Source organism: Myotis brandtii, unplaced genomic scaffold (assembly GCF_000412655.1).
Source record: "Myotis brandtii unplaced genomic scaffold, ASM41265v1 scaffold735, whole genome shotgun sequence".
NCBI classification, from domain to species: domain Eukaryota; kingdom Metazoa; phylum Chordata; class Mammalia; order Chiroptera; family Vespertilionidae; genus Myotis; species Myotis brandtii.
Window position 1 is genome coordinate 1,378,854 of NW_005370916.1, and position 10,575 is coordinate 1,389,428.

Here is a 10,575-nt window from a genome sequence, read left to right on the forward strand (position 1 = left end):
ATATATAGAGAGAGAGAGAGAGAGAGAGAGAGATACAAAACACTGAAGCACAAGGTGCCTGAAAAATCTAGATCTGGAACCCTATTCTTTCCTCCAAGCAAAAATACTGTTTGAACTCAAAATTTGCATTCTTAAATATTATTAAGGATCCCAAAGACCTTTTGTTTGTGTAGATTATATCTATTGATAATTCCTGTATTAAAATTAAAGCTGAGAATTTAAAAGTGTTCTTTAGTTCATAAAATGTCATTACATGTTAACGTATTTTTATTTTTAAATTTATATTTCCCCCAAAAATTAGTGAAAAAAAGTGGCATTGTTTTACATTTTTGCAAACATTTTAATGTCTGTTTAGTAGACGACAGCTGGAGTCCCACATCTGTCTCTGCATTCAATTTGTTGTGATGTTTTGATTCAAGTAAATGAAGAATACCCAGGTTCATACAGGTATGCAATTGAAAAAAGGTACCCTCACAGGTTCCTAGACCAGGTCTCAGCCCCCGCCCCCCAGAACACACTTTGAAAACCGCTGCTCTAGGCAGCATTGCCTCTGCCCCCAATGTGCCCAAGATGGAATTAAAATGATAATCTTGGGTACCGTCAACATAGCTATTTTCCCATTTTGTGAATGAGGAAAGTGAGGCTGAAATATAAGTGTTTAGCCCAAGTGAAACTGCTACTACTTCACTACTGAGAGAGCCAAGCCAGCCATGTGATTGGACTATTGGAACTTTCAGTCCCACACCCCTGATCACAGGAGGACAAGGGGCTGACGATTGAGATCCGTCACCAATGGCCAATGATTTAATCAATCTTGCCTTTGTCATGAAGCCTGCACTAAAACCAAAAAGGACTGCGGCAGGAGGAGTTTGGAGAGCTTCCTGGTTGAGGAACACTTGGAGATTTGGAGAGAGTGCCACACAGAGAGCGTGTGAAAGCTCTGCACCCTTACCCAGTATCTTCCCCCAAGCATCTCTTCCATCTGGCCATTCCTGAGTTGTATCTTTTTATAATAAACCGGTAATGTAGTAAGTAGAATGTTTTCTAAGTTCTGTGTGTGAGTTGCTCTAGCAAATTAATCAAACCCAAGGAGGGAGTAGTTGGAATCTTCAATCTATAGCACAGGTGACAACTTGGGCTTGCGATTGGCATCTGAAGTGGGGTGGGGGGTGGGGGGCTGTCTTGTAGGACTGAGTCTATAACCTATGGGATCTGACACTATCTCCAAGTAGTCAGTGTCAGAATTGAGTTGAATTGTAGGACACCCAGCTGGTGTTTGGAGACTTGCTTAGTGGTGAGGAAAAAACCCACACGTTGAAATTGGGAGAAGAATCTTATCTCTGAATGTTTTTGGGGACTGGGAAGCTGCCGATGTAATTGTAACAGACACAGTACCCCTAGATCCATAACTGATGTGCTGCTAGGATTGAACATGTAAATTATACCATATTTGGGCAGCTCTTTCTTGGAACTTTTAATATTTATTAGTATAACTTGATTTTTTTTTAAATGGAAGTGCCTGAGTATCTTTAAACCAGGTGTGCTCTTCCTGTAGTCTGTTATTCCACTAGTTAGCCACCCTGGCTTTCCAAAATTCATTCCTTCTAACTCCACTGCAGTCACCTTATGCCCTCTTCCTCTGGTTCTGTCTTTCCCAGGGGCAGAAGAAGATTGTTTGCTCCCCACCCTCCATAATGGGGCCACCCACACTAGATCTCTATCATCATAAAGATAATAGCCCCTTACTTTTGGATAACACTTTCCCACTTTACAAAGCATTTCCAGACCATTATCTCACTTAAACCGAGCCACAGCCTATAATGGAGGCAAGCTGCTTATTACTCTTATCTACATTCTACAGATTAAGAAACAGACTCAAAGAGGTTATGACTTCTCTGAGGTCATACAGCCAGGACCCATGGAGCTGGGACTAGTGCTCAAGCTTCTTGGCTGGCCATCTTACTGCACTTTCTCCTGGACCTGCTGGCCTCCTGCATTATAAAGAGGGGAACTCTTTATCATCACCTGTGCTGAACTCATTGGGAGGTGAGCAGCATCCATTTCCTGAGCTTCTGGAACATAAGAGACAGACTATGTTCAAAAGGTGATGATAATTGTAGATAACATATAGGCATCTAGGCTGAGTCAGGTGCTGTACTAGCCCTTCTAGAGATCTTATCTCTAGTACTCCTAACCGCCACAAAAGGGTAGATGTTATTATGCCTATTTACAGATAAGGAAATAGCTTCAGAGGAGCGAGCTTGCCAAAGGTCACATGCTGTATCTCTAGAAATTCTCTGGCCTCTCACTGTGGTTGGGAACAGTCCGCTGTGCCCAGGCTATGACAGCAGACATGCCTTGTTTCACATGCGAGCTCTCCCACCTGCCTGCTGTATGACCATGTTCTCGCATCTGAAACATAAAGAGGAGGAACCTCTCATTCACAGAGTGCTCTCCTGAGATCTAAATGTCAGGCTCAGCCACGGTCTGGCTGATGGGAATGGTGGTTAGGCACCAATGAGATCCAAGAAGGTGCCAGGAGCCAAGAGGCTGGGAGAAGAGGGGCAGATAGGAAAGCAACATGAATGGCAGAGGGGACCATGCTTCAGTCTCAGTATTTCCTCATTTGGAAGTCTTGTCAGACGCCCATAGCTGTAGATTTCAGAAAATGAGGTATTATTTCTTCAAAGTTACTTAGGCATAATACACTGAGTGGCCAGATTTTTATGACCGGCCAGATTATTATGACCACCCCATCAGTACAATGAAGTGAATTAGTTATGCAAATGATAATAATAATAAAACCTTGAGAGTATTTGCTTAGGAAGTTTTCAATATTCAGTATTTTTGGAAGTGTCAATGAAGTACTGATGGGGTGGTCATAATAATCTCGCCAGTCATAATAATCTGGCCACTCAGTGTAAAGTCTTCCTTTAAAGCCTGTTTATTATTTGCCTGTTTACTACAATTCAACGCTTAGTTTCTCTTCTCTCTCTCTCTCTCTCTCTCTCTCTCTCTCTCTCTCTCTCTCTTTCTCTCTCTCTCTCCATCCCAACATTTAGTAGAAGATTCTTCATGGCTGCAACCCTCCCTCTATTACCCGTGGCCTGCAAGGTGAAAGTGGGCAGTATGCTTAAGGCCGTACGAAATCTGGTGGCATGTGCCTGTTTTTATAGTTTGAGCTCCAACCAGAAAGAGCTCTGTCATCCAAACAATGAATGGTGCCAGCAACAGCCCAGAGGCAAGGTACAGGTATACAGAGCTTGGGAGCCAAGAGTGGGAACTCACCAAGTTGAGACAGAGATGCTCTGTTCCCAGGAGCTTCTGCTCTCTCTTGGGTGGAGCTGTCAGTGGAAATTCTTTATGATGACTGAGTGGGCCCATGGGGTTCAGAGTAGAAAACTCTGATTGCCTTTGATCTGATTCTCCATGTAGGCTCTGGACTTGCTACCTGGCTTTCATCTCTCCATCAACTAATTCATTCAGAAATACTTACTCAGCTCCTGGTATGACCCTGGCTCTAGATTAAGGCGAGAACAAGGGCAGACCTTGTGAAGCTTCCACCTGGCCATGGGACTCACCTTCCTTGGTGAAAGCCCCTTGCATCCAGTTCTTTGGCTGGATTTGCATGGGGTTATTCGTTCATCCACACTGAACAGGCCCAGAAGCCCTGGGCTAGCAATGGCTGGCTGTGTGTGTTGGATTGTATCACCACCCTCTCTTCCATGGCTTCCCATTACTCTTGGAATCTTGAATAAGTCCCTCCCTTGTCTGGCCTCATCTCCTGCCTCTCTTCCTCTCTCTTTTGGTGTTCCTGTTTCTCAAATGGACCATGTTCCCTCCCATTCCAGGGCCTTTGCACTTGCTAGTCCCTTTGCTTGGTTCTCTGTGGTGACCAGACATTAAGGTGACCCCATGATCTTCACTTCCTTGAGTGGGGGTGGGACCTGTGACTTGCTTCTAAAAGAATATGGCAGAGGTGACAGAATGTGATTACATTAAGTTATGTAAGACTCCATCTTGCTAACAGACTCACTCTAGTCTTCCCTCTGTTGTTGGCTTTGAAAAAGCATGCTGCTATGAGTCCTACAGTCACAAGGAAGTGAATTCTGTCAGCAACCTGGGTGAGCCTGGCAGTGGCCCCTCCCGCAGTTCCACAGTCAGGCCTCCATGGGAAAATGCAACCTGATTACAGCCTTGCATAGCACCCAGCTTGGCTGTGCCTGGACTCATGACCCACAGAAACTGTAGATGATAAATGTATTGTTTTTAGGCACTAAGTTTGTGGTTAAAAAACAAAGCTGTCAATTTGTTACTATTTTCTGTATGCAGCATAGAAAACTACTGTATTTCCTAATATCTGCCCAGTCGACTCTTACTCATCCCCCGTCATTCCCATCCAACTCCGACAGACTTTCTCAGGGCAGCCTTCCCTACCCTCTCTGCCAAGGCTGCTCCTCCTTGTTGGAGGTGCTCATGCCATTGTGTATCACTTCCACACGACCTGTACCATCATAGTTATGATTATTTAATTAATATCGCCTCTCCACTAGACTGTAAGTGCCATTAGAGCAGCTATTGTGTCCTCTGCTTCTCTCCAGGGGCTGGCACAGTACCTGTTGAGTAAATAAATGATTGGCAGGACATTCAGCGTCAGGAGGAGTGCAGGAAGAGACGGGCTAGATTGTTATTCCAATAACAATGACTTGGGGGAGAGTGCATATTATATTCCTAAAAACTCACTTTTATTGTGACATATCTGAACAACTGAAGCTAAAAGTGTATTTGGGGGTATCTTTGATGGGAATAATATGTGTCCATACAGTTGTCACACTGGGCCACCCCAGGACTTGGCATGAGTGTGTTTCTCTTGGAAACTCCAGGCTCCTTCCCCCTTCCAGAAGAACTTTTTGTATTTTGACCACCAGGCAACTCTCTTAACAATATTCTTCCCATGAGTTTCCACCTTCCTCGTCAGAGGAGGGAAGTGCAGGGGGAGAAGGGAAGGGTGTGGTTAGGTGGAGGGAGCTCCAGCTTGGCAGTTTCAATAAGGCCCACAAAATGCCAAATCACTGCCCCCCCGTAAAAGACAGAAAGGTGAGTACATGGGTGCTACGTACTGAATCATATCCCCCCCAACTCATATGTTGAAAACCTAACCCTCAATGCAATTGTATGTGAAGATGGGGCTGTTAAGTATATAATTAAGGTTAAAAGAAGTTATAAGGGTGGGGCCCTAATCCAATAGGGCTGTTGCCTCTATAAGAAGAGGAAGAGATACCAGAGCGCTCTCTTTAGCATGTGAGGACACAGTGAGAAGATGGCCATCTGCAAGCCAGGAAGAGAGACCTCACCAGAAACCCAATCACCTAGCACCTTCATCTGGAACTTCCCAGCCTCCAGAACTGTGAGAAATAAGTTTCAGTTGTTGAAGCCTCCACTCTGTGGTTTTCTGTTATGGCCATCTGAGCAGATTAAGACATGGGGTGATCCAGAAGGCTCCATTGTATATTGAGGGGCTACAGAGTTTAGGCCTGTGCTCTCTTGTATCCAACTGTGTCCCCTAACTTTTTGGCATCAGAGTTTAAACATACTCAAGTCTCTACAACAAACATGTCAAACTCATGGCTGGCGGGCTGCATGACAAATGAGGCATGTGGCCCTCCGGCCGTGAGTTTGACATGCTTGCCCTACATCTTTATAACCATCCCTCCCTAGGTCCTAAGGCCCTTCCAAGGTCAGGCCATGTTTAACTCCTTTGTTCCAGCCACACTTCCTGAAGGAGTTGTCTGTACTTGCTGATCACTCTTTACCATTCATTTACTCTTCAGTCACTTCACTTTGGCCTCCATTGCACAGAAGCTGCTTTGATGTCCCATCCAGTGGACACTTTTTGGTCCTCATCTGACTGTTCTCTTTTTCTCTACCCTTTCCTCTCCTTCGCATTAATCTCTTCTGTGTTTCTTCGTCCCTTCCTGCCCTCTCGCCTGCTCGCTCAGATAAAGCAAGCTGCATGCTGAAGGAAGCTCTGTGGAAAGACCCCATAGCAAAGACCTGCGGGAGGCCTCTTGCTGACAGCTTGTGAGGACTCGAGGTATTAGTCCAACAGCTCAGAGAACTCTCTCCTGCTAGCAACCGTGTGAACTCAGGAGTGAACTAGGAAGAGGATTCCACGCCTTGAGAGACTGTGAGAGAGTCCGAGCCAGAGGACCCGCTAAGCCACACCCAGATCCCTAACCCATACAAACATGGCACAATAAATGTTTTTAGCCACTAAGTTTTGGGTAATTTCTTATGCAGCCATAATAACTAATACAGTCACTCAATTGATTTCTCAACCTGCTAACAGGTAATGACTTGTAAATTGAATAACGCTGATCTAGGTTTAGATGCAATACTGTGCTGGGCATCAAAGGGAGAGTCAAGGATTAATAAGATCTGCTTATTGTCTTCAAAGAGCTTTTAGTGTCTTTTGAGGATCTAAAAGTTTAATAGGCTGCATGTATTTCTAGGACAGGGTGTTCCACTTGTTCAACGACAGTAGAAGGAAATGAGAGGTTCCCTCAGGCTGAGATACACAATGTGGTGAGCACTGAGATATGTTGACTGGGGAGTCCTTAAGGGGAAAGCAGGCTTCACAGGAGGACCCAAAGGGATTTCCACATCCACAAAGGCTTGGAAGAGAGAGGATGAGCCCATGAAGAAGAACTCTGCTCAGGGGAAAAATCAAAGAGGCCACAATTGTATCTTATTTCCACTGTGGTTAGAGCCTGAGAATGACGCAGTAGACCGTGGTGGGGGAGGAGGGTGTAGGATGACAAGGGCTGTTATGAGGATTAAATGAGTAAATATGTGTAAAATGCTCACAGCAGTGCCTAATGCAGACTAAGTGACCATGTGTTGTTATTGTCCTCTAGTCCAGGCCCCGGCCATGTTCACGAACAACTTTCAAATCACCAAACCCAATAGTCCCCCCAGTTCTGCCAACAACAGCCCTTGATATTGATTCTAGTTCATTGTTAGACGGGAAGTGGTCCCATCACGGCTCTCAGTCATCTAAGTTGAGCTGTTCTCTCTGCCCACACGATAGTGTCCTTTCCACAAGTGCCCTGAGGATTTATTTTTCTCAGCAAGGGGTAGATCCTCCGGGAAACAGCCGAACAAGTTTGTCATTGCACAAGAGGTTTCCTGGTTTGCAAGGCTTTCCAGGCATCAGCGGGCTGTGTGCAAGCCCTGGCAAACATCTGAGCCTCTTTCTGTTCATAGGTGAAGGGTATGTGGCTTCCAGTTCAGGTGACCAGGTTTGGACCAGGGCCTTAAAGGGCCCAGACCTCCAAAGATGCTCTGGATTTGTTCATAGCAACCCGTTTGGGCCAGCTGAGAAGCCTTAGTGTGGCTTCTCCTTGCACAGCTCTATCTTTCTGAGCCCTTCCTTTGTTATTCTGAAACTGAAGGTGGCAATGGGTATTTTGTAAGAGATAAAATTTTGCCAATTGATCGTGTTCCGTGAAATCTCTGAACATCAATGGTTGAAAACCTTAGAACTGTCGGTAAATATTTACTGAGCACCCACTAGGTATTGTGGGATTATTTATTGAGCACTGAGACACATTGCAAAACCAGCTGCAATTCTCTAGCCATCCCTGTATCCATGTTCCTTGCAATGTGACTTTGCTGCTCTTGCCATCAGAACATGGAGTCTGTTGCCCCACCTTTTTACCTGGGTTAAACTTGTGACTTGGTTTAGCCCAATGGTTCTCAGTGTGGGACACATGCTCCACATGGGGGACAATTTGATTTTTAAGGGGGGCAATTCGAGAATGAGTTAACAGTGAATTTTTTTGCATTTCTTATGGTTCTAGGGCAGTGGTCGGCAAACTCATTAGTCAATAGAGCCAAATATCAACAGTACAACGATTGAAATTTCTTTTGAGAGCCAAATTTTTTAAACTTAAACTATATAGGTAGGTACATTGTTATTAACTTAATTAGGGTACTCCTAAGCTGGCCTTTGCTAAAAACGTCCTCAAGCCGCAGTTTGCCGACCACGGTTCTAGGGGCTTCATATACAGTATATAAATATATATATTGTGACATGCATTTCAGTTCTCTATTATATGTTTTGAAAGTTTACTTGCTGGTTTTTCATATCACTTCATATTATTACTTTTTAAATACTTGCTTAGTGATTTCTTCCTCAGTACTTCAACTGTCCTTTCGTTCTTTTATTTTTCTCTTTCATGGATGCCATCTTCTTTGGAAGCTTGTTTAGACTAAGTTAATGGCCTTTTAGGCTTCCTCCACGTGAATAGTTCACTTTTTGAATAATAAGAATTATATGTCACATGGGGGCGGGGGCATCAGGATTTGAGAGATCTTAGATGGGGCATGGCCAAAAAAAGGTTGGGAACCGCTGGTTTAGCCAATACAATTATGGCAGTGGTGTAGTGCCAGTTCTTAGCCTAGACCTTGAGAGACCTGGCCTGATTCCGCTCTTGCTCTTAGAACCCCAAAGCTCCATGTGAGCCAGTCTGGGCTAGCCTGCTGGTGAAGGAGAGACCTGTGGCCCAGTTACCTCCGTCAGCAGCTAGCCACTCCCAGAAGCAGAGGCCTCTGGCTGCCTAGCCACTGACCCTCGGTGCATGTGGGAGTCCAGCTGAGGCCAGAACAACTGCCCAGCTGAACCCAAACTAAAATGCTGGCCCTTAAAATCATGAACTAAGTAGTTATGGTTTTGAGCCACTTCTAAGTTTGGGGTGTTTTATTATGCAGGAGAAAAAGTGCTGACTGATGCAAGCACTTACCATGTGCCAGACTCTTGTCTATTTGAAATCAGGCAGAGCCGGTTCAGAGATGGCATGATACCTGGCATGATGCAGCAAGTGCTCTGTAGAAGCAAACAACCAGCAATACAAGTGGCATTTGAACTGGAGAGACGTCCTGTCCACGTGGAGTTGGAGGGGCCATAGATATAGGGATGATGAGGTTGGGGAAAGGCTTCCATAGTCTTCCTGGGAAGGAGTCAGCAAACTTGGCTGCTCAGGCATCCTCGTGAGTGGTAACCCCTTGAGGGCCGGGTCTGTGTCTGATTCATCTTGAGATACCCCAAGACACAGGGCCTTGACTGCACTAGGCATTCCGTTTTGAAAGGCTTTCTTTGGAGAGTTTTCTAATTCCCTTCCCTTTATTCCTACTCACCCAATTGTATTCGTTTTCTAGGGTTGTTTTAATAAATGGCCACAAGCTGGCTGGCTTAAAACAAGAGAAATGTATTCCCTCACGGTTCTGGAGGCTAGCAGGTGAAATCCAGGTGTTGGCAGAGTTGATTCCTTTTTAGACGCTCTGAGGCAGAACCTGTTCCTTGCCTCTTCCTAGTTACTAGTTACTAGGACCTAGTTATTAGGACCTAGTATGTGGTCTTTGTCCACAATCCTTGGGGTTCCTTGGTTTGTAGAGAAGCATCACTCCAGTCTCTGCCTCCACTGTCATATAACGTATCTATGTCTGTCTGTGTGTCTCTTTTCTTCTCATAAGAGCACTAGTCACAACCTACACCAGCATGACCTTATCTTATTATATCTGCAACTAGAGGCCTGGTGCACGACATTTATGAACTATTGGGCCTAAGCCGGCAGGCGGACATCCCTCTCGCAGTCTGGAGCTCTTGCAGTCTGGGACCCCTCGCTCCTTACCTCCTACCTGCAGTGGAGGCGCCAGCGGTGAGCCCAGCTTCTGGCTGAGCGGCACTCCCCCTGTGGGAGCACACTGACCACCAGGGGGCAGCTCCTGCATTGAGCGTCTGCCCCCTGGTGGTCAGTGCACGTCATAGTGACGGTCATTTCGCTGTTCGGTCGATTTGCATATTAGGGTTTTATTACATAGGATGACCCTGTGTCTAAATAAGGTCACATTCTGATGTACTGGGAGTTAAGATTTCAACCTATCTTTTTTGGGGAGGCACAATTTAACCCATAACATTCATCAAGACCCAGGGGAATGTGTGTTCCTTATTTGACTGACACAGTCCCTGGAGACAGAATTAAATGTTCTTTCTTCAGGATTCCCACACACTTAATACATGTTTCTGTTTATTAAAGCATTTGAGTCGTTGATCATCCTCACTAGCTGAGTTAGGGGCCGCATTTCTTTCATCTTCCCCAGAGAGCCTGGTGGAGGGAGGGTGAGTCCTCCTTAAATGAAGACCTGTGAAGCAGCAGCCCTGCCCCGAGCTGTCATGCTGGGCAGCGCAACCTCAACATTTCGTGTATTAATCCTCACAGTGACCTGTGAAGTGGGTATTTGTATATTTTCATTCCCATTTTATAGAGGAGAACGAGAGAAGTGGAGTACCTTGGCGTAGCTAGAATTATTCTCTCTAAAAACCTGAACGGGCGCCGGAAGGCCTCACGTGAAAAGTTTCCTATGTCCCCTCTTCACGTTTCTCAAAGTACCTGGACCTGGCTCATTCCGCTCCATTCCCTGGAGAAACAAACTTGGAGCCTCAGTCCTACGTCCCGGCCTACACCCCGCCCTCCCCCGCGTCTTCCCCGCAGCAGCCGCGCACAAAGCGGACCC

General features: G+C 45.6%; 1 protein-coding gene and 3 long non-coding RNA genes across 5 annotated transcripts in view; 3 read left to right on the forward strand and 1 right to left on the reverse strand.

Annotated features, from left to right (window-relative positions):
• Window positions 1-10,575, reverse strand: part of LOC106724145 — a 24,555-nt gene that overhangs the window by 10,888 nt on the left and 3,092 nt on the right. The window lies entirely within an intron of this gene.
• LRRC20 (leucine rich repeat containing 20) overlaps window positions 1-10,575 on the forward strand; it is a 52,531-nt gene that overhangs the window by 1,124 nt on the left and 40,832 nt on the right. The gene's annotated exons all lie outside the window — the stretch shown is intronic.
• LOC106724143 lies at window positions 303-1,032 on the forward strand. Its single transcript, XR_001359896.1, has 2 exons — window positions 303-447; window positions 832-1,032. It is a non-coding gene; the product is annotated as an uncharacterized LOC106724143 (long non-coding RNA).
• Window positions 1,862-6,277, forward strand: LOC106724144. Its single transcript, XR_001359897.1, has 3 exons — window positions 1,862-2,046; window positions 3,063-3,246; window positions 6,000-6,277. It is a non-coding gene; the product is annotated as an uncharacterized LOC106724144 (long non-coding RNA).